Below are 23561 nucleotides of genomic sequence, written 5' to 3'. Positions count from 1 at the left end.
TGATATGGAAGATTTTTGTCAAAATTGAGCCCAAAACTGTTGGTAGACTCAAAGTTGTGAACAAGGCATGGAAATACAGACTCTCAACCCCATTGTTAATCAAGCAGAACTGGGAGGAAAACAAGCATAGAGAGAAGAGTGTGATTATCGGCATTGGTTATCCTCCAGCCGATAAGAACTCGCAAAGGTTTGTTCGCGTTATGGCGTACACTGGAGCACAAATTCAATTCAGCATTCCCTTTAACATCAATGGCTTCGGGTTCTACTCACTCATAGGATCAGACCATGGTGTGTTGTGTGTAAGGGTATCACCAGGGGGTCTTAACACTAGGCTCCTTATATGGAATCCTCTCACTAGAAAGACTAACTTTGTCACCGATGAAGCTATAAGACATTGTTGTCATGTTGTGTCCCTTTATGCATTTGGCTTCATGCATGATTCAATGGAGTATCGCATTCTCCATGTTTACAAGAAGCATATAGAGGAAAGGCGGATGTCCTGGGCTCTATACAACTTCATTGATGCTGATAGGGTTGATTCAGGAACATTCGAAAGTAATGTTCAGAAGTTCGAGCCTAAGTCAGTTGTTAATGATGGAAAAGCATACTGGGTAGGTTGGGATGGAGTTGGCTATTTGAATCCAGCTTCAATTTGCACATTTGATTTGCAACAACAGCAGTGCTATGAAGGAAACATTCTAGATGAAGCCAAGTCTACATACCACACTTTAACGCACTTTAAAGAAGGTGTTGGTTTCATATCATACCATAACATCGGTTTCATGAAACAAATGGTAGTTTGGGGCCTTAAGGAAGATAATAACAACATGCTGGTCTGGGATAAATTTCTTAAAGTATCAGGAATTGCAATTCCACACAACCCCATATTGTTTGTTGGAAAAGATATTTTGTCAATCATGGAATTGAGGTGCGGTTCTGGTGGTTCGAATGACACCGAGAGGACTGATATACTACTAACAAGACTTAAGTTCATGAGTTCTACCAGGGACATATTATTACACCAAACTTGGCAAGAGAGGGTTTATGTGAAGACCATCACAATGTATTCCGAAGGGCTTTACATGGTTTAATGTCAATGTTAAATAAACATCCAAATAGGTTGTTATATTATGGTCTCGGTTGCTTTTAGGAGTAGTTGAAGTGGGTAATTTACGGTTTATGAATATCTGAAGAACCAGATATATTGTCTCGATGTTTTATCTTTCTAGATTGATAATAGTATCGTGTTTGTTGTTATACTTACTAAATTAAGTGGTCTACTTGCAAATTATGCTTTAGGGGAGGAATGAATTAACCTATGTTCATGTAATTTATGAATCAAGTGTCTACATTTGGAGTTTATGACTGTGTTACTTGATTAAACCACAAGTTTTAATATATCTTTTGATCTAAGAAGCTTACATGAGTTCAGGTAGAAAATATATAACCTATAAAGTTACAACAACAATTGCCCAACAAGTAAATATTTTGACGAAAAGAACACCTTATTAATAAAAAGTTTCCATTCACATAATGTGCTATTAGAAACTATTTTTACAACGCAGTAAGGCTATTTTATTGCAACCTTGGAACAGTAGAACAAAAAGACAAGTAGAAATAGCACTAAATGCAAGAATGAGTTAATGGATGATCATTTCCTAACATTTGTACAATACAATATTAAAAATAAATGGCTATAACTAAACTATTAACAAAGAATGCAAGAGGTTCTTAATAATTTAATAAAAATATTAAATTATACTTAATTATAGTTAAAATACATTAAAAACTGCAGGTTGAAGTTTATATTGATTCTTGAATTAATCATTCAAATTCCTTAACCAAATAGTTAACTAAAACTACTTAGTAGCATATTAAACTCAATATGATAATTATTTCGATCAAGTTTCTTTTCAGCATAGTTCAAATCGTTACAACATATCAAATCTAGCAATCAGCTATATCGGTCACAACAACACACACAAGAAAATAAACAATCCAAACTAACATGAATTTTATGAATCACACCAACAATATACCATGATTACGTCCGATAGAGTATACTATAAAATACGCATTTAAATTACTTAATTTCAAGACAGTAGAAAATTTTGATACCGTGATTTTTGAAGAAAAAATAAAGAAATGATAATTATTTGTAATATTGAATTATGTAGGTGAAATTATTCATACCAAATTAAGCCTTTCGAGAAATTTATCTCCTCATCCATGGAAATATTTATTGACTACTAGGAAAAATTTAATTAATATGACATGGTCTCATTAGAATGGAATAATAATTAAGTTGAGTTGTCTCCATAAGCAGCATACATTCTATGAGTTAGAATGACTCACAAGAAAAGGGTATAAGTTGTAAACTTTAAATTTAAAAAAAGTCTATGTCAAGATTTTGTCAAGAGGGTGAGATCATAAGAATACAACTAAGGATTCTTTATTAACGTAAATCCTTTAACTCCACATTCAAGCTAATAATGGATTGACCTCATTGGCCATCTATTTCTGATGAGTTAATGAGCAATTAACAAAAACAAATACACCTTAATGGAAGAAATGCCTCCATAAATTAAATGGATGCATTGCAAGACCAACACTGTTAAGGGTCGTTAGTCTCAAAAAACAAGCATTCTTCTTCAAGGAGAAGGCCAATCTACCAATGGATGAAGCAACTGCATCCTCAGTTAGAAGCAAAAGGAAAAGCATAATCGATGCTAGAAGGAAGAAGCAAAAGACATCACCACCTCATGTACGGAATCCTATGTTGTTAAGACCACCATTAGAAGAGATGAGCTTAAACACAATTCCACAACCACAAGGTATAATAACTTTATGTTCCAGTGGTTGCAGAATTTTATTCATGTCAGATCTGAGCTTTAACCTTAGTATTATGTCTAGATGTCTATGAAAAATATAACAGTAGCATAGAAACATCTATCCGCAATTCCGAAGTGGTCGGCTTGAATGAAGTTTCCAACAAAGAAGTGAATGGTCCACCAACCAGAACAATGGTAGAAAATGGATGGCCAAATATTACACCAGGTAAGAACCACCTTATTAATTTTCAGTTTTGAATGGTTTGTAATAAAAATGTAGAAAAATTTTAAATTTGGCGATATTACTTTTGGATAAATGTCTTTGATTCATGTCATGGGGGTTCGGCTATATTTTTATGTTGGTTGCCGAAGACCTAACACAACCCTCCTCCTTTATCCGGACTTGGGACCGACTATGTACCGAAAGTGTAACATAGGCGGAGTTTGACAACACAACATAGGGTGCTCGTCATGGATTTTTGCGTTGAGCAAAAGTTGAGGAAAAGACATTATACGAAGAACCCAAGGACGAGGTGGTGGCGGATGAAAGGTGAGGAACAAAGAAGCTTCCTAAGACGGGTAGGAGAAGAGGCAAAGTGGGATGGGAATGGAAGCGCGGAAGAGATGTGGAGGGAGATGGCAGAAGTTATTAGAAGAACAGCAAAAAAAAGTTTTGGTGAATCTAAAGGAATAGGACCAAGAGACAAGGAGTCCTGGTGGTGGAATGCGAGTATACAAGAAAAGATAAAGATAAAAAGGGAATGCTTTAAAGAGTGGTCTTTATGCCGCAATGCAGATAATTGGAAAAAATATAAGGCGGCTAAGAAAGAGACAAAAGTGACTGTAAATGAAGCAAAAACAAGAGCATATGAGGGTCTCTACCAGTCTATGGGAACGAAAGAAGGAGAAAAAGGTATATATAGAATCGCAAAGAGCCGGGAAAGAAGAACGAGAGATTTGGATCAGGTTAAGTGCATAAAGGATAAGGATTGAGAGGTGTTGGCCCAAGAGGAGAAGATTAATGAAAGGTGGAAGAGCTACTTCTACGAGTTATTTAATGAGGGACAGAAGACTCTTCTGAGCCTTGGTCGATTATGCACAAGGGAAGAAGATCAAAACTTTGACTACTATCGAAGGATTCGAGACATCGAGGTAAAAGAGGCTCTAAAGCAGATGAAAAATGGCAGGGCAGTAGGACCTGATAATATCCCGATTGAGGTTTGGAAGGGTCTTGGAGAAAAAGACATCAACTGGTTAACCAAGTTTTTTAATGAGATTTTAAAGTCAAAGAAGATGCCTGATGAGTGGAGAAAGCACATTGATACCTATCTACAAGAATAAGGGGGATATACAAAGTTGCGGAAACTATAGAGGGATTAAGCTTATGAGTCATACTATGAAGTTATAGGAAAGGGTGATAGAACGGAGGTTGAGAAAAGAGACACAAGTAACAGAGAACCAATTTGGATTTATGCCAGGAAGATCTACCACTGAAGCGATATACCTATTAAGAAGGATGATGGAGAGGTATCGTAGTAATAAAAGGGATCTACATATAATGTTTATTGATTTGGAAAAAGGGTATGATAGGGTACAAAGGGAGGTCTTATGGAAAGTTTTAGAAAAGAGGAGAATAATGATCGCATATATTCGGGCAATTAAAGACATATATGATGAGGCCACAACTAGTGTGAAGACTCAAGGTGGTGTGACAGGAATTCCCTATTGGTATAGGATTACACCAAAGATCATCCTTAAGTCCATACCTTTTCACATTAGTCTTGGAAGTACTCACATAGCACATCCAAGAGCCTGTGCCATGGTGCATGCTTTTTGTCGATGATATCGTCCTTATGGGAGAGTCAAGGGAAGACCTAAATAAAAAGTTGGAGTTATAGAGAGAAGCTTTAGAAGTATATGGTCTGCGCATAAACCGTAGCAAGACGGAATATATGGAATGTAAGTTCAGTCTGAGAAGGTAAAACCCCAATATAGAGGTGAAGATTGGAGAAAACATCATACGAAAAGTTAAAAGTTTTAAGTATCTTGGGTGCATCATATAGGATAATGGAGAGATTGAACAGGATGTAAATCATAGGATCCAAGCAGGTTGGTCAAAATGGCGGAATGCATCTGGTTTTATATGCGACAAAAAAGTGCCTTTAAAACTTAAAGGTAAATTCTATCGCACCGCTATAAGACCGGCTATGCTGTATGGTACGGAGTGTTGGGCGGCTAAAGGGGAATACGAACATAAGCTGAGTGTGGCAGAGATGAAGATGTTGAGATGGATGAGTGGTCATACGCGATTAGATAAAATAAGGAATGAAGACATAAGGGAGAGAGTTGGAGTAGCACCCATTGTGGAAAAGATGGTTGAATCGCATCTCAGGTGGTTTGGACATATGAGAAGAAGACCGATAGAACATCCAGTCAGGAGGGTGGATGAGATGGAAGATGGACAAAGGACGAAAGACAGAGGAAGACCTAAGAAGACCATCCATGAAGTGGTCAAACGAGATCTACATGTAAACGGTCTCTCTGTAGACATGATACATGACAAAGCACAATGGCGTCGTGATTCATGTAGCCGACCCCATTTAGTGGGACAAGGCTTTGTTGTTGTTGTTGTATTACTTTTGGATAAATGTGTGCAATATCTAAACAGAACAAGTAAAGATAATTAAGAGAGATAGGGTATTTACAATAGAACGAAAGAAGAGAGACAACAAAAAAGATAATGAAAGAGATGTGAAGTACTTGATTAACAAAAGACTTTACAGTAGGAAATCCTTGTGACTCAGATGAAAGTTTTCCTGTGTGAAGGCTCAACATCTAAAATAACTGGGTTAAAAACATCTTGGCAAATTGACACAATAGATAGATCAAAGACTAAAGACCATTCTCAATGTAATTTAATTGGTAAGCAATGAGTTAAACATTATATTGGCAATTATATTAATCTTATCCAATAGATAGTTTAAAGTTCTACCATATCTTGCAAACACTAGCTTTTTTTTAAAGTAGCTTGAATTGTTTTAGTTTCAGAGCCCAAGACAACTAACTTGGATAATAGTTCATATCCAACTATACCAAGTGCTGATGTTATGCAACCATTATCATGTGATGCAAGCCTGCGATACTTCGGTAAGAAAAATATTATATGATAATAACATTCATGTACATAAACATAATTTTAGTGTTTTTTTCCCCGAAGATGATATCCGTTTGTTATAATACAACTATCTTGAAACTATGTCACATTTTTTGACGGACAAATACATGTTTAACAAAGAAATACTTGAGGATCTTAATAATTTAAATAGAATAACATACTGTAATACATACTCTTTAAAAAATCTTACATATTAGAAGGTTAGAAGCCTTAACGAGGCTATATTAAATTATTTACATTTTCATTCAGGTCCCTTGACCAACAAGTACTAAAATAATTTAGTAACATTTTTAATTCAACATAATTATTCCAATCAAGTTGAAGTCATTAATTTAGTTTTAGTTACTTATAAAAACTAGTTTTAGTACACATTTATATTTTTATTAATATCAATTTCTTAAGTACAATAATTTCTTCAAAAGATCAAGCATAAATCTATAAATTTGTTAAAGCATTTTATGAGTATATATATAACACTAAATAGTGTAAATGTAAGTTTATATATATATATATATATAATAGATTGATAATTACGAGTCGTTAAATGATTTGACAGGTTTCGCTTGAATATACATTAAGTTGGGCATTTTTTTTAAGTTATTAGGAGTTTGGTAGAAAAAAATTTTCAGCGTATTATATTACAATTTTTTCTTTTTAAAAATGTACGAGTTTGACTAAATTTTATAATAATATATTTAAACAATATATTTAAAGAATGCCTCACTTAATGTACTCTCTTAACAAACCGTTAGAAATTATTTATGGTTAACAAAATATAATATAAAATAATCATTTTTATATATTAGGGTTTATAGTTGTTATAATTGATGGGTTGGACCATCTTGGGCCAAGCCAATTATATAATCTTGGTAGGAACTCAGAAATATTTTTTCATAAATAATAAACTAAAGAAGGGAATCTGGATTTGAGGACGGTGGGTTGTTGGAATTGGGTATAGTTGTAGGGCTTTAGACCAAGACAAAAAAAAAAAAACTAAAACCTGACATGTTTGTGTCTTTTTGTTTTCTGTCAAAAAAGAATTTAGTTTTTAGATTAGTCATTGTCAAGAATATTAAAAAACTAACATGAACCAAAAAAAGGTTACCTTTTTTGAAAAGAATTTTTTTCACGTGTTTAAGTAAAGAATAATTGAGGATATTAATAATTTAACAAAAATATTAATATTTAATGACAATTAAAACCTATTAGAAGGCCTGTAAGATTTATATTAACTTATCTACATTTTCATTCAAATTCATATACCAAATTATTAACTAAAATAATTTAGTACCGTATTTAATTCCATAAAAAAAATTTCAAAAATAATGCTTTTGTCTAATAAGTTATGAAATTTGTAAAGTTTATTATATATCATTCTTCATAATTATAAGAGTAGTCAAATTGTTTTTAAATTTATTTATTTTTAAAAGGCATAAAAGACATACAGAAATTGGGTTATACACACAAGATATTATGTTTAAGGTGTAATAAAAATTAAAAAATTGGATAAGAAAAATTATCGATATCAAGAAATATTTAAAGAATATATTTAAACGTTTCTTAAAGATATTTAAATATTTGGATAAGAAAAAATATTTAAAAAAAATATATATCACAATAATTTTAATACAGAAAATAATTTAATCTACAAAAATTATATTAGACTTCTAATTTTACAAAATATAAAAAAAATTTCAATATATTCACAGCTTTCTTACAAGAAATAATTAGTTCAAAAAAAAATACAAACATTTTAAATTAATAAGACTTTAAAGAGTACATTTTCGACATATTCATATAGTAAAATTTTGATTCAATCTTCAGTACTTATACAAAATATACCAAATATGTAATGATTTAAAGTACCAAAAAATGTAATGATTTAAATGTCATAAACCCTATAAATCATAATACTTTTAGTTGTAATGATAAAGTACATAAGCTTACAACAAAAAATAATTAGATATAAATTTTATTAATTCATAATTTTTTGTGGTAAAAAAAAGAGGTTAACCATTGATCTATAGAATTATTGTCACAAAGATAATTAGGTACTGTACGAGGTAGAAAGATTTGCTGGATATATTAAATAAGAAAATGCACCATGAAAGAGAGATTTAAATAGATCTTTGACTCAATGCTTACATCGAAAAGCAACATGTAAGAAAAGAAACTTAAGCCTTCACGTCAAATATAAAATATGCACTTGGTAAATTGATAATTAATCAACTCCTGCTTATTTTAATTTCAAGGGTCAGAACACATTAAACAATAGAGGGTAGAATGTATGTTGAATAGATATCTATTTAGTTTTGACAGTAAGTGAAATCAACTTTTTGTGTAAAAGTCACAGAAAAAAAAGATGTGTCCTTTTTAAGTTATTGGAATATGAGATTAGTTTATTTTTTCTCAAGATCAGGTCAATTATATTTTTATGAAAGTTGAGTAACATAATTTTATTATACAGAGATTTGATTCTAGATGACATATTATTTTACTATTAAAATTATTTTTGACAATAGAGTAACTTTGGATATTATTTAGGAAAATAATAACTTTTAAAAAATAATATTTTTGGCTAATAAAAGTTATTAAATTTATGAAGTTTACTATAAATCATTCCCCATAATTATAATAGTAGTAAAATTGTTTACAAATTTGCTTATTTTTAAAAGGCCTAAAAGATATAGAAAAATTGGGTTAAACACACAAGATATTATGTTCAAGGTGTAATAAAAATAAAAAATTTGGATAAGAAAAAATATCAATAACAAAAAATATTTAAAGAATATATTTAAATGTTTCTTAATTATATTTAAATATCTGGATAAGAAAAAATATTTTAAAAAAATACATCACAATAATTTTAATACACAATATAAAGTGTATAGGTTTGTCGTAAATTTAGTAGAGCATTTTATTGTCAGAAAACAAAAATGATTTAAACTTATATATATATGTGTGTATGTTCAAAAAGACTGACATTTTTCTATTTTTGTGAAAAAAGAATTTGGTTTTTAATTTAGATTTTAAAATACGAAAATAAGTTATTAGGAATAAACCAAAAATACATTGCCTTTTATAAATAAAAACAGCCATCCATATATATATATATATATATATTAAAGAAACTCTCTTTAATTTTCATTCAAATGTTTAAACCAAGGTATCATTATTTAGATTACATGATACATCTAAAACCTTATCATTATTCAATGACTACTAAAGAATCATAAGTATCAACTCAACAGCTATCTCATGTAAAATTTATCAGGAAATGGAAAGAATGGCATTAGGAAAACAATTGTCAGAAGTACTAGATCAAGTATAGGCTCAACATCAACAATAGATGAAGGTATGTAATGTAAATTATTATACCAGAATTTGTGACACTTCTTCACCACGGGTTTATTATTGAAAAATACAAAATTAACTAATATGTTCATGGCATGTTTGTCAGAATATTGGCATATGAGAGATTTAGCCCATGAATGTGAACATTGCCAAGCTCTGTTTTGGTACGAAGAGAGAATCCAAAAACATTACAACACAAATGAACCAAGTATACAAGTTGCTGCAGAGGTGGTCAGGTGGAACTTCCGCAGCTTCAAGAAGCTCCAAAAGTGTTGTATGATTTAATATATAATTTAAAATATGATTTGATATTGTGGTTGAGACTCAAAGTGGAAAACTCAAGCGAATAAACCAGCTTAATCCAGCATACTTGGGCTTACAATATCATTTGTTATTTCCGTACGGCGAAGATGGCTACAAAGAAGATATACCCCTAAACAAACGTAGTGTTAACTCTGAAAGAGGTCGTCAAGAAGTATCAATGAAGGAATTCTTTGCATATAGGATACAAGAGAGATATGCGGATGGTTCCCCTTTAGTTTACTCAAGGAGATTATTCCAACAATTTTTGGTTGATGGTTACTCAATAATTGAGTTATCCAGATCAACATACATTCGCCTTGACCAAGAAAAATTTAGATGTGAGATGTACAAAGGAATTACAGAAGCAGTGTTGTCTGGTGAGACGACACCATCATCACGTGGCAAGCGTATTATATTGCCATCATCATTTACTGGAGGCCCTAGATATATGATACAAAATTATCAAGATGCAATGGCAATATGTCGTTTTGTTGGTTATCCAGACCTTTTTTTGACATTTACGTGTAATCCAAAGTGGCCAGAGCTAGAAGACTTCCTAAAGAACAGACAATTAAATGCAGAAGACCGACCGGACATGGTCTGTAGAGCCTTCAAAGTTAAATTGGATCGACTCATCAAAGACATACGGAAGAATATGATTTTTGGCAGGGTCATTGCAGGTATTTTTAGTTTTAATCCAATATATAAAGATTGTCAAACATAATTATATGTATTTATTGGAGATATTACATATATAGGTGGAAAGCAGAATTTAGAACCAAATATATACGAAAAAGATACTAAATAAATCTATCTATATATATCAAAAATGTGTTAAAATGTCACATACAATAATTAGTTACATGCACAATGTTAATCTTGAGTTCCTTATATGTGCCACTATGGTTTGGTAAAATTATAAGGTAGTTCTATCATATATTTTGATTATTTATATAAACACAAATTATTTAACAACAATTTTGTTGTGTTTTTTTTATTCTCGCAGTTGTGTATACCATTGAATTTTAAAAGCGTGGATTGCCTCATGCACATATCCTATTATTTCTCCACCGCGATGACAAATACCCAACAGGAGAAGATATAGATCATATAATTAGTGCTGAAATTCCGAACAAAGAGAATGACCATGTATACTATGAAGCAGTTGGAAAGCACATGATGCATGGACCATGTGGAGCTCTCAAGAAATATTCTCCATGCATGGAGAGTGGTAAATGCATACGCCACTTTCCTAAGAGATTTGTTGATAGTACGACAGTTGATGAAGATGGTTATCCGATTTATAGACGTAGAGAAGATGGAAAGACAATCAACAAGTCCGGCATTGATCTTGACAATCGGTATGTAGTGGCACACAATAGGAAGCTACTATTGAAATATGGAGCACATGTTAATGTCGAGTGGTGCAACCAGTCAAGATCAATCAAATATTTATTCAAGTATGTGAATAAAGGTCATGATCGAGTAACAGCTTCATTTTATAAAAGTGCTGCAACTAATGCTGAAGAAGATGATTGTGATGAAGTGAGTATGTAATATGATTGTAGATACATTTCTCCATGTGAAGCAGCTTGGCGAATCTTTGGCTACAATATCCACTATAGAGATCCTTCAGTTGTAAGATTGGGGTTTCACTTACCCAGTGAGCAACCTGTGGTATTTAAAGACCACGAGAGCCTAGATGATGTTGCTAGGAAGTCTTCGGTGAAGGAGTCAATGTTTTTGGGATGGATTGAGGCTAATAAAAAAATATCCAGAAGCACGGAACTTAACATATGTGGAATTCCCTACTAAATTTGTTTGGAAGCCTAATCCACGAAAGTAGTTCCTGTGCAAATCTCATTCGGTTATTAGGAGGATATTCTTTGTCCCACCTGGATCTAGTGACATTTACTATCTTAGGCTACTTCTAAATTTTTCAAGGGGTCCAACTTACTATGAGGACATCAGAACTATCGATGGGGTTCTTTATCCATCTTGCAGAGACGCATGTTATGCACAAGGTTTATTAGATGATGATAAAAAATACATTGATGCAATAGAGGAAGCAAGCCATTGGGGTTCAGGAGAGTACCTAAGGAAGCTATTTGCAATTCTTATGGCATCTAACTCAATGGAAAGACCAGAACATGTATGGCAAAATACATGGAAGATGCTTGGTGATGACATACTACATAGGCAAAGAAGATTACTCGATAATCCAGGTTAGTATTACAAAACCATATTTCTAAGAATGTAAAACTATATTTGGAAGATTGTATATGCTAAAAATATAAGATTCCTTTAAGAAGGAATGCCTAAACAAAATGATATACAGATTGGGTTAAAGATTTTTGAGATGATAAAAACTATTATCAAGTCATGGTATAGTTTTCAATCTTTAGTTAGTGTACTTGGTAAAGGATTAGCAATTGAAAATACGTTTATCAAATATGTAGAATTTAGTCCTGGTATATTCAAAAATGGGCAATTCCAACATAAAATGTTTTTATCATCGTATGCTTGAAGTTTTCTATCTTCGATAGCAAAGAACCATTATTAGTAAACAAGAGATTAGTTTAGGGATATCAAAGAGACAATATGTAATTGAATAGATAAGATTAATCAGAAATAATTATTGTGACCAGGAGGATAAATGCTGACAGAACATGAATGTAAAACATAAGCATGTTTTATACCTAACAAAGATGAGATTATTCTCTACACATTATCCAAATTTTTAAAGTATTCATAATTAGGGGGACTTAAACAGGGTATGTCACCATGATATGATACTTGATTAGAAATAGAACTCATCAAACAAGTCATATGCATATACACTTTTGTAAATTAGGTCATAAGGGTATATCTTACCTTAGCTCGAGTTTGTAACTTGGGTCGACCACACTTGATGATTAGGTGTTTGTATAATGCTTGATTTTGTAGATACTACTGGCAGCTACCTACCTGTAAAACATAAAACACTTCCATGACATATACATTATGTGCAAGGAGTTTTAAATAGCTTATGCAATTGTGTACATTTATATGACTGTCCAGATACATATGCTATGCAAATTTCTCGAAAAATGAGTAATTCAAATAATTTGTTGAGTTAAATCTTAAGTTCATTAGTGTGATTTGAATCATGATATACTGTGTAGAGGAGCCACACCTGCATAAAATAGAAGCAAACAAACCGCATACTACTTAATTGGTGTTAGAAAAAATGTTCGAAATTACTTCAAGCTAATTTAATAGGAAATTGATAATTTTACTATAAAGACCTTAATTTTGTATTAAATGTTGTACTAAATTTCAAATTCAATTTGCATTTATTTTTACTAGATATACTAATAGTATATAATTGTAACAAATTCAATATTTATTCCCATCTTACATCCTAAATATATATAGTGGTGTATTCTTCACATGCTATGAAGTTGAGTTACATGGATGAATATAGAATTGAGATTTGTATTTAAAATAAGTTATTGATTAATTGAACAAAAAAATAATATAGCATTAGAAGACAATTACAAAATTTTTATTATAAAACAAATTATCTAAAGAAACGGTATATTAAATATACATTGTCAAGATGTTTACCATCCATTGGATACGTATATGATAACGTATCCAATAATGATAATAAACCAATATAGATATTACTTTGCTATAGACATTGTGAATAAATTTAGAGGAAATCAATTTTGGTTTCAATTTGGGGGTAGTTTCATGGCATCCTAACATATATATCTCACTTACTAGCCTTACATTTTTATTTCATATAGACACACTTGAATAGTTTTCTTTTACTACAAGTCAAATTAGCTTAATGATTTCTGTTATGTACAGCTCTACAACTAACGGAAGAAGAGTTGAAGGATTTAACTCTTATATATATTGAAAATAAATTGAAGAGTTATAACAAGAGCCTAAGAGATTACTCATCCATGCCATATCCTGATATGGACACATCTTTCCACCAGTTGATGTCAAGTGGGATTAATCGTCTTATAGCTGATGAGCTTCGGTATGATAGGCAAAAATTAGCTGTTGAGCACGCTGCTTATTTGCAACAGTTAACTAATGAACAGAGTGCAGTGTATAAAACAATAATGGAAGCTGTTGACAGTGGTAGAGGTGGTGTTTTCTTCTTATATGGATATGGTGGAACCGGTAAAACATTTGTTTGGAAGACTTTATGTTCTGCCCTAAGATCTAAGGGTCAAATTGTATTGACTGTTGCATCAAGTGGTATAGCATCGTTATTATTACCAGGTGGCAGGACAGCACATTCACAATTTGCAATCCCATTAAATCTTGATGAGTTTTCAACATGCAACATCAAACAAGGAAGTGCTTTGACTGAGTTGATAATAAAGGCAAAACTCATTATATGGGATGAAGCTCCCATGGTAAACGAAGCACTGGATAGAACAATGCGAAATATCTTGAGGTTTAGCAACAGTGATAGTCAAGAACAACTGTTTGGAGGGAAGACAATGGTTTTTGGAGGCGATTTTAGACAAATACTACTTGTGATACCTAAGGGAAGCAGGCAAGATATTGTAAATGCTACCATTAATTCATCCTACATCTGGGATGGTTGCAAACTATTGACACTCACCAAAAACATGAGATTAAGAGTTGACCATACTACTGAAGAGAAAAATAGTCTGAAAGAGTTTGCTGACTGGATATTAGCAATAGGTGATGGAAAATGCGGTATAGATAAGGATGGAGTTGAACAAGTTTTTATCCCCAATGATATCCTCATTAGTGATTGGGATGATCCTATAGTTTCCATTTGTAAAGCAATCTATCCAGAATACGTGAGCAATTCAAATTCAAATCAAGGATCACTAGAGGAACGAGCCATTCTTGCACCAACACTTCAGATTGTTGACGAACTTAACAACTACATGATGAGTCTCAATCCAGCTGAATCATATACATACTTTAGTTCTGACAAAGCATGCCAAACCGAGACCAATAATGACATTATGGCTTCAATTCATACACCAGAGTTCTTAAACACCATTAAATGTTCTGGTGTGCCAAGTCATGAGCTAACTCTCAAGGTGGGTACACCTATTATGTTACTTAGGAATATTGATCACTCAGCTGGTTTATGCAACGGGACAAGGTTAGTTGTGACTAAGCTTGGAAAGCACATAATAGAAGCAAGAAGGCTATCAGGGACTAACAGCAATCAAAAGGTTTTTATCCCAAGGATGACCCTAACTCCATCTGACCAAAGGATACCATTTAAATTCGAACGTAGACAATTTCCTATAATGGTATCATATGCAATGACAATTAACAAAAGTCAAGGTCAATCATTAGCAAAGGTTGGTCTAATCCTAAAGAAACCAATTTTCACACATGGTCAACTGTATGTTGCGGTGTCCACGGTTACGAATAAGAATGGGTTCAAGATTCTAATTTGTCATGACAGACATGAGGACAATGAAACAGACAATGTTGTTTTCAAGGAAGTTTTCAGAAAAGTTGTGGACACCTGATTTAGACTTAAAGTTGAGGTATACTTATATGAAGGTGAATTTTTTATAACGGTTTTCTCTTTCGTTAGCACTATTATTGCTTTATAGGTCCACGGAAAATAAACTATTATGATGTTCTAGAAAACTATGTGCATTAAATTTTTAAGATACTAAATTATTTGGAAGAAACTTATTTTGGGTTTCCATGTGGATGACTTATAGCACTTTTTGCAATAGTTACATTTTAGGGTATGATAAAATATTTCTCCAACCCATGAATTTTCAGTACAGATATGTTATAGTGGTTAATGTTAAAATACATTTTCCTTATGACACAGGGCGGTGATAGTGTTGAAGGTACACCATCTAACTACATTTCCAAAGCCTAGATGATAACTACCTTGGATAGTGTTCATACCCTGGCCCAATGTTAAGGGCCCAGGACCAATCAAAAGGCCTGATCCACTAGGTTAAGCCTATCAAAGCACCCACCTCCATCCAAGAGGTTGGTGTTAACCCCGACTTGATATGAAGAAGTCGGTTGCGAGATTAGCTGGCAGATAAATACTCATTCAAATGAGTAACCGCCCCTGAAATCTCTCCAACCACTTCATAAAGCCATATCTTAACCTCCCTAAGATAATGGGACGGTTATTATCCTAAAGATACGGCACTACTCCAACGGTGGTTATTGGCTCACCACTATAAGTACACTGACACGCCTCAGGTATTCCTAAGCCCAATACTCTCTAAGACCTGCTCATACCCTTGCTAACTTAGGCATCGGAGTGTCTTTGCAGGTACCACCCCCCATTCACACGCGAGCACAAGTCGGACGGAGCCTCCCGAGTTGCGGACCCACACGGAGTCCTCCTCCATCATACACTTGGGCCGCCGAACGCCATCCATTGGACTAATCTCCGGTTACCCACCGTAACATTGGCGCCGTTGCCGGGGACCCGAGAGATCATCCCTTGATGGCAGAAAGATCCCATGAAGAAGGCCATGCTGAAACAGATTCTGAGCAAGAGAATCTAGGCCTGGGCAACGACAATGAAGACACAGCCCAACATCAAGATAACGACCAACACAGAGAGGGTACCTCTGGAATGAAGAATCCAAAGGTAAACTCCTCAGATGGACGTGAATCAGAAAAGGGTGGACCATCCCACGTAACAGAATTGATGGGACTAGTCCATAGCCGCCTGGAGCAATTGGAACAAGAGCGGGAGAGGCAAAAGGAAACCGAAAGGTACCTTAAGGAAGAGATGGAACGGCGAAGAGAGTTGGAAAGAAAACTCTTGCAGCTAGAATCCTCTCTCAAGAACTCCCGCGACGAAGGAGAAGATCCTTTCAGCGAGGACATAATGAGGGCAAAAGTTCCAACGAACTTCAAAAGCCCTGATATGGACCTCTATGATGGAACTACGGATCCAAAGCATCATCTTAGCAACTTCAAAAGTCGGATGTATCTAGCTGACGCCTCCGACGCTACGAGATGCAAGGCTTTCCCGACCACTTTGTCGAAAGCAGCGATGAAGTGGTTCGATAGCCTTCCCCCAAGATCCATCACCAGTTTTGAAGACCTCTCAAGAAAATTCTTGATGAGGTTCTCAATCCAAAAAGATAAGGTAAAACATGCACCGAGCCTCCTGGGGATAAAACAGGAGGTCGGAGAATCTCTACGAGCCTATATGGAAAGGTTCAACAAAGCATGTTTAGAAATCCAAGACCTGCCCACGGAGGCAGTAATAATGGGGTTAGTCAATGGACTTAGAGAAGGTCCCTTCTCACAGTCCATATCTAAAAGACACCCCGTCTCTCTAAGTGATGTACAAGAAAGGGCCGAGAAGTACATCAACATGGAAGAGAATGCCAAATTAAGAGACCTAGGTTCACGACCTGGACCCACTTCCTCCCCTAGGGAGAGGGAAAGGGAAGTCAGGAAGAAGGAAGAACCCGGTCTCGAAAGGCCCAGAAAGTATCACTCTTATACTCCTCTAAAGACTTCTATAGTGGATGTATACAGAGAGATATGCAACACTGAAAGGCTGCCACCCCCAAGATCTATTAAAAACAAAAAAGGGGGAAGTCGCAGCGAGTATTGTGAGTACCATAAATATATGGTCACTCCACCAACGACTGTTACGACCTCAAAAATGTGATAGAAAAGCTGGCTAGAGAAGGCCGGCTTGATAGATATCTCATGGAGAGGTCGGACATCCATGGAAAGAGAAAGCGGGATGACATGGACAGGAGAGATCCGCCACCACAAACCCCAGAGAGACATATCCACATGATCTCAGGAGGATTTGCGGGAGGTGGGATCACCAAATCTTCTCGCAAAAGACATCTCAAAAGAGTCTATCAGGTCGGGGATGAGACACCCGACCTCCCCACTATCTCATTCACGAAAGAAGATGGGCAAGGGATAATCCCCGGGCATGATGACCCCGTGATAACTATGATCCTAGCCAACGCCCATCTCCACAGAACCCTAGTAGACCAAGGAAGCTCGGCGGACATCCTTTTCAAGCCCGCCTTCGACAAACTAGGGTTAGATGAAAAGAACTGAGAGCTTACCCCGACACTCTATATGGGTTAGGGGATACGCCAATAAAGCCACTGGGATTTTTACCCCTTCACACCACCTTTGGAAAAGGGGAAAAATCAAGGACTCTGAGTATAGACTTTATAGTCATCAATGAAGGGTCAGCCTACAATGCCTTAATTGGCAGAACTACCCTTAATCGACTTGGAGCAGTAGTGTCAACTCCTCACCTCTGCATGAAATTCCCGACTCCAGGAGGAATAGCAACGGTGAGGGGAGACCAAAAATTGGCAAGGAAGTGCTACAACGAAAGCCTGAATCTGAGAGAAAGGGCAAAGAAGTCCACACCATAGAGTTAGGTGGGACAAGGACAAGAGAAGAGCTACGACCCCAGCCGGGAGGAAAAACCGAGGAGATACAAGTCGGTAAAGAGGAAGGAAAAACGACTTACATAGGAGCCAACCTAGGGGAACCCTGAAACAAAGGTTGGGTGAACTCCTAAAAGCTAATTCCGACCTCTTCGCCTGGAAGGCTTCCGACATGCCCGGGATTGATCCCGAGCTCATGTCTCATAGGCTCTCGGTTTACCCAGGGTCCCGACCTGTACAGCAAAGGAGACGCAAACTCGGCCCAGAGAGGGCCTCCATAGTAGAAGAGCAAGGGCGCTCCTGGAAGCCGGCTTCATCAGAGGTCAAATACCCAACATGGCTAGCCAATGTAGTGCTAGTCAAAAAACAAAACGGTAAATGGAGGATGTGCGTCGACTATACCGACCTGAATAAGGCCTGTCCTAAGGACCCTTATCCCTTACCAAGTATTGATACCCTAGTAGACTCCAGCTCAGGGTACCAATACCTATCATTCATGGACGCCTACTCGGATATAACCAAATCCCGATGCACGAGCCCGACCAAGAGAAAACATCGTTCATCACACCAAAAGCCAACTATTGCTACGTGGTCATGCCATTCGGACTGAAGAATGCAGGAGCCACGTACCAAAGGCTGATGAACAAAGTGTTTTCCCCCCATTTAGGGAGCTTAATGGAGGTATACGTCGACGACATGTTAGTAAAAACCAAGCAAGAAGTCGACCCCTTAACCGACCTCTCACAAGTCTTCAACACTATAAGGTCGCATGGGATGAGACTAAATCCCGCAAAATGCGCCTTCGCAGTAGAAGCAGGGAAATTTCTAGGCTTCATGCTAACACAAAGAGGGATTGAGGCCAATCCCGACAAATGCAGAGCCATCCTAGAAATGAAGAGCCCGACTTATTTAAGAGAGGTTCAACAGCTCAATGGCCGACTTGCAGCCCTCTCCAGATTTTTGGCAGGATCGGCACTAAAATCCCTTCCATTATTCTCCTTGTTAAGGAAGGGATGCCAGTTTGAATGGACTCCGGAATGTGAGGAGGCGTTCCAAGAGTTCAAAAATTCTTAAGCCAACTCCTATCTTAACCCGACCAATACCGGGAAAAGACCTCGTCCTATACCTATCCGTGGCAAACAGGGCTGTCTCCTCAGCCCTGGTCCGAGAAGACGAGGTCGGTCAACACCCGGTCTATTTTACCAGTAAGGTTCTACAAGGCCCTGAGCTAAGGTACCACAAACTAGAGAAGTTTGCCTACTCCTTAGTGATAGCCTCACGAAGACTACGACCTTACTTTCAGGCTCATACAATAAGAGTCCGTACGAACCAACCCATGAAGCAAATCCTCCAAAGACGGATGTTGCAGGGAGAATGGTTCAATGGGCAATAGAACTCTCCGAGTTCGATTTGAAATATGAAACTCGGACAGCAATCAAAGCCCAGTGCCTTGCCGACTTTATTGCAGAGTATGCAGGAGAACAAGAGGAGACCGACTACATGGGAACTCTATGTAGACGGATCCTCCAATAAAAGGGAGCGGCGCAGGCATAATATTGGTAGACGGAAAAGGAACCCAGATAGAGGTCTCCTTAAAATTTGAATTTCCGGCTTCAAACAATCAGGCAGAATACGAAGCCTTGATTGCCGGATTAAAGTTAGCAGAAGAGTTGGCGCTACAAAGGTGATGATCTACAGTGACTCACAAGTGGTGACTTCCCAAATAAGTGGAATATCAGGCGAAGGATCCCAACATGAAGAAATACTTGGAAAAAACCTTGGAACACTAGGGCACTTTGCGGAAAGCGAGGTCAAGCATATAACTCGGATCTAAATAGCAGAGCCGACGCCCTATCCAAGTTAGCAAGTACCAAACCTGGAGGGAACAACAGAAGCCTGATTCAAGAAACTCTCCAAGAACCCTCGGTAACAAAAACGGAAGATGAACAAGAGGTACTTGAGGTAGTCGGCCTAAACCTCGGATGGATGAATCCCTTAGTCGAATACCTGAAATTCGACATCCTCCCTAAGAGAAAAGAGGCTAAAAAGATCCGAAGGGAAGCACAACATTATACGTTGGTGAAAAATGTCCTTTACAGAAGAGGGATATCAACACCATTACTGAAGTGCGTACCGACCTCAAGAACCACCGAGGTGTTAGGGAAGTAATAGTGGAATCTGCGGAAATCATCTCGGAGCAAGATCGTTGGCCAGGAAAGTAATCCGAGCAGGATTCTATTGGCCGACCTTGCGGAAAGATGCTACAGACTTTGTGAAAAAATGCCAGCCATGCCAGATGCATGCGAATTTCCACGTGGCTCCACCAGAAGAGCTCATCAGTATAACTTCCCCCTGGCCTTTCGCAAAATGGGGAATGGACTTGTTAGGTCCTTTTCCCCAAGCACCAGGACAAGTCAATACTTGATCGTGGGAATAGATTACTTCACAAAGTGGATAGAAGCAGAACCACAGCCACCATCACAGCCCAAAGAAGTCGCAGGTTCCTCTACAAAAACATTATCACAAGGTATGGAATACCTTATTCCATCACCACTGATAATGGGACCAGTTCACCGACGCCACCTTCAGAAGTTTGGTTGCCAGCATGAAAATCAAACATCAATTCACCTCGGTAGAACACCCACAAGCCAATGGGCAAGCCGAGGCAGCTAACAAGGTCATACTGGCAGGTTTGAAGAAAACAGGAAGCAAAGGGAGCTTGGGCCGAAGAGCTCCCCCAAGTGCTATGGGCTTATAGGACGACCCCCAATCCGCCACAGGAGAAACACCCTTCCGATTAGACTACGCGTAGAAGCCATGATTCCTATAGAATCAGTGAGCAAAGCCCAAGGGTAATTCTTCACGATGAGGTCGGAAATGTACAGGGCACAAAGAGGAGCTCGACTTGCTCCCCGAAGTCCGAGAGAACGCCCAGATAAGAGAAGCAGCATTAAAGCAAAGAAGTCAACAAGTCGGGGGAAGGAAAGCTCGCCGCAAATTGGAAAGGGCCATACAAAATCAAAGAAGTGTTAGGGAAAGGTTACTATAAAGTAACCGACCTGGATGGCACTGAGTTACCCAGGTCGTGGCATGCTTGTAATATGAAAAGGTACTACAGTTAAAAGCGAACTCTACTCCCTGATGTACTCTTTTCCCAGCTTCGTGATTTTTTCCCAAAGAAGGGTTTTTTCTGGAGAGGGGTTTTTAACGAGGCATCATAGTAGAGGCTAAGGGAAAATATACTGTCAAGACCCTTAGTAGCACAAAGGTACCTTCCCGATTAATAAAGATCTTTTCATTACTATATTTCTCTTGATGTACTCTTTTCCAAGCTTCGTGATTTTTTCCCAAAGAAGGGTTTTTTCTGGAGAGGGGTTTTTAACGAGGCATCATAGTAGAGGCTAAGGGAAAATATACTGTCAAGCCCTTGCACAAAGGTACCTTCCCGATTAATAAAGATCTTTTCATTACTATATTTCTCTTAAAATCCTTCTCTATATTTAAGTCTTTCTACGAAACGCACCGACTTAAGCTCGACAAAGCGTGAAATCCCATGAACGACCTAACATGGTCGTCAGGATGAAACGACGAGGTACAAGTTGGTGTAAAGAGGTTATACGAGTTGATCGCATTAAACTCGGGATTATCCGACTCTTAAGTCGAAGGAGCCCGAGTAACGCAAACTCGACAGAACTCTGAGTAAAAGGAAACGAGTTCCGAGTAGATGAAAAGCGCATCACAAAAATAACCTAAGTCATAAAAACTCACTAAAGCAAAAGTTGAGTATAAAGGATAACAAAAGAGATATGAGAACCTGAGAAAGTTTAAGTTTGCATACAAGCCTTCGCACGGAAAAGGCTCAAAAAAACAATGCAAGCCAACAAAGGTTTCCGAAAAGATCAAAATACCAAAATAGGAAAAAGCATGCGCACGCGCAAAGTAACTTAAACCCTTATCCAAAAAAGGGGCGCCTACTCCGATTAGAAAACCCTTATCCAAAAAAGGGCATTTATTTTGTTTAAAAACCCTTATCCAAAAAGGGCACGAACAGAATATTTTGTTTACGGCCTTAAAAGGCCAGAAGGAAATTGTTCGCAAACCACCAGCAAATAAATAGAAGTTTAAAAAGGGGGACCCACAGGCCGGGCCCCATATAGCCACAAATAAAAAGAAGTCATTCTTGGACGGAGTAGAGAAATCACCAGGAGGAACACCACCAGGACGGGAGGAGGAGCTAAAGAGGAAGTCGGAGTGAGGATTGAAGAACTCGGAGCATCTTGGGGACGAGGAGACTCAATAATCCTCTGTCCCCGAGTCTTCAGGTCTGATTCGGAAACGACCTCGGGAACAGGAGGATCAACAATGGCGCCATCAATAACTACTTTGTCAGGATGTAGTGGAGAAAGGTCCAAGTCGGGAGCAATAACTCTGACTTGTTCCCAAGAAATTCTCCAAGACTCCTCGGCACCATCGGCGATAGAGTCCTCCAACTCGGCATAGGCGTTCCGAGAATTCAGCAAATCCTTCCTCACGGCCACAATATCTTGAAATAAGCTGTGGTAGCTGTCTTGCGCCGTCTTCCTCAGATTAGCCTCCAAGGTACATTGGGCCCGTAGCTTACCCTCCTCCTCCTTCAGGTGATCCCTCTCCTTCCTCAACCTATCCCTCTCCTCTTTCAGCTCCTTTTCATGTTTTTCAAAAATACGAAGTCTCCCCACCAACTCCTCAACCCTCGAGGATGCCCCCAAAGAGCTGAGGGGAGCCTTCTCAAAAATGTCCAAAAGTTTGCCACAAACACCCGCCGCCCTAAAACTCTCCTCAGCCATGGTGGTGAGGTGGTTTCGAACAGAAACATCATCCATACTGATAAAAGGATAGATGTTCTTTCGGACGAATGCCATAGCATCCGCCTTAACCCCACCATCGAAGGAAGAAGAGCCAGACTCTAAAGTCTTGCGCTTCTTCTTCTCGGGCTCGGAGAGAATTTGGGCTGAAGGGGGTGGTCGGGGCAAACTCGAGGAAGAAATTACAATGGGTTGAGAAGGAGTGCCAGTGTTCTTAGGAGGAGGAGGTGGAGGAGGAGGAGAGGTGATCGCCCCGGACCTAGCCCGGGACTTCGCCTTGGCCTCTCGGACCCTTTGGTAGGCCTCCTGAGCGTTCTTTTTTGCCATATCTACAAAAGAAAACAAATAACAACCGAGTTACAAGTTGGTAAAATGTAAGTCAACAACTCGTCGGCAAAATGTAAGTCGGCGGAAACAACTTGGAAATAAAGAATGCATGCACTACCTATTTGAGATTGAACGAAGGTCGGTGTACCCTGAAGAATTTTCCTGGTATCCAAGTATGGGGACTTCCCCCACGCTCTCGGAAAAACCCTACAATGGCCGCCTCCACCTCGTCTAGGTCATCTAGACCAATCTTTCGCAAGGGGTGGCTGGCAGCCAGTAAAGGGGAAGCGAGGGGAGG

General features: G+C 37.4%; 1 long non-coding RNA gene across 6 annotated transcripts in view; it reads right to left on the bottom strand.

Annotated features, from left to right (window-relative positions):
* The window catches only part of LOC130957340 (uncharacterized), a 39030-nt gene that overhangs the window by 9833 nt on the left and 5636 nt on the right, over positions 1-23561 (bottom strand). For 5 of the 6 annotated variants that reach the window (XR_009077247.1, XR_009077248.1, XR_009077252.1 and 2 more), the window contains exon 9: positions 12538-12630. This is a non-coding gene — a long non-coding RNA (uncharacterized LOC130957340). Of the gene's footprint in view, positions 1-9206; positions 11855-12537; positions 12631-23561 lie in introns of those variants that run through there. The other variant, XR_009077249.1, reaches the window with a different exon arrangement.

The sequence above is a fragment of the Arachis stenosperma genome, chromosome 1 (assembly GCF_014773155.1).
Source record: "Arachis stenosperma cultivar V10309 chromosome 1, arast.V10309.gnm1.PFL2, whole genome shotgun sequence".
Classification (NCBI taxonomy): Eukaryota; Viridiplantae; Streptophyta; class Magnoliopsida; order Fabales; family Fabaceae; genus Arachis; species Arachis stenosperma.
Note: the sequence above shows the minus strand (reverse complement) of the source record. Positions and strands in the feature narration are given on the sequence as shown.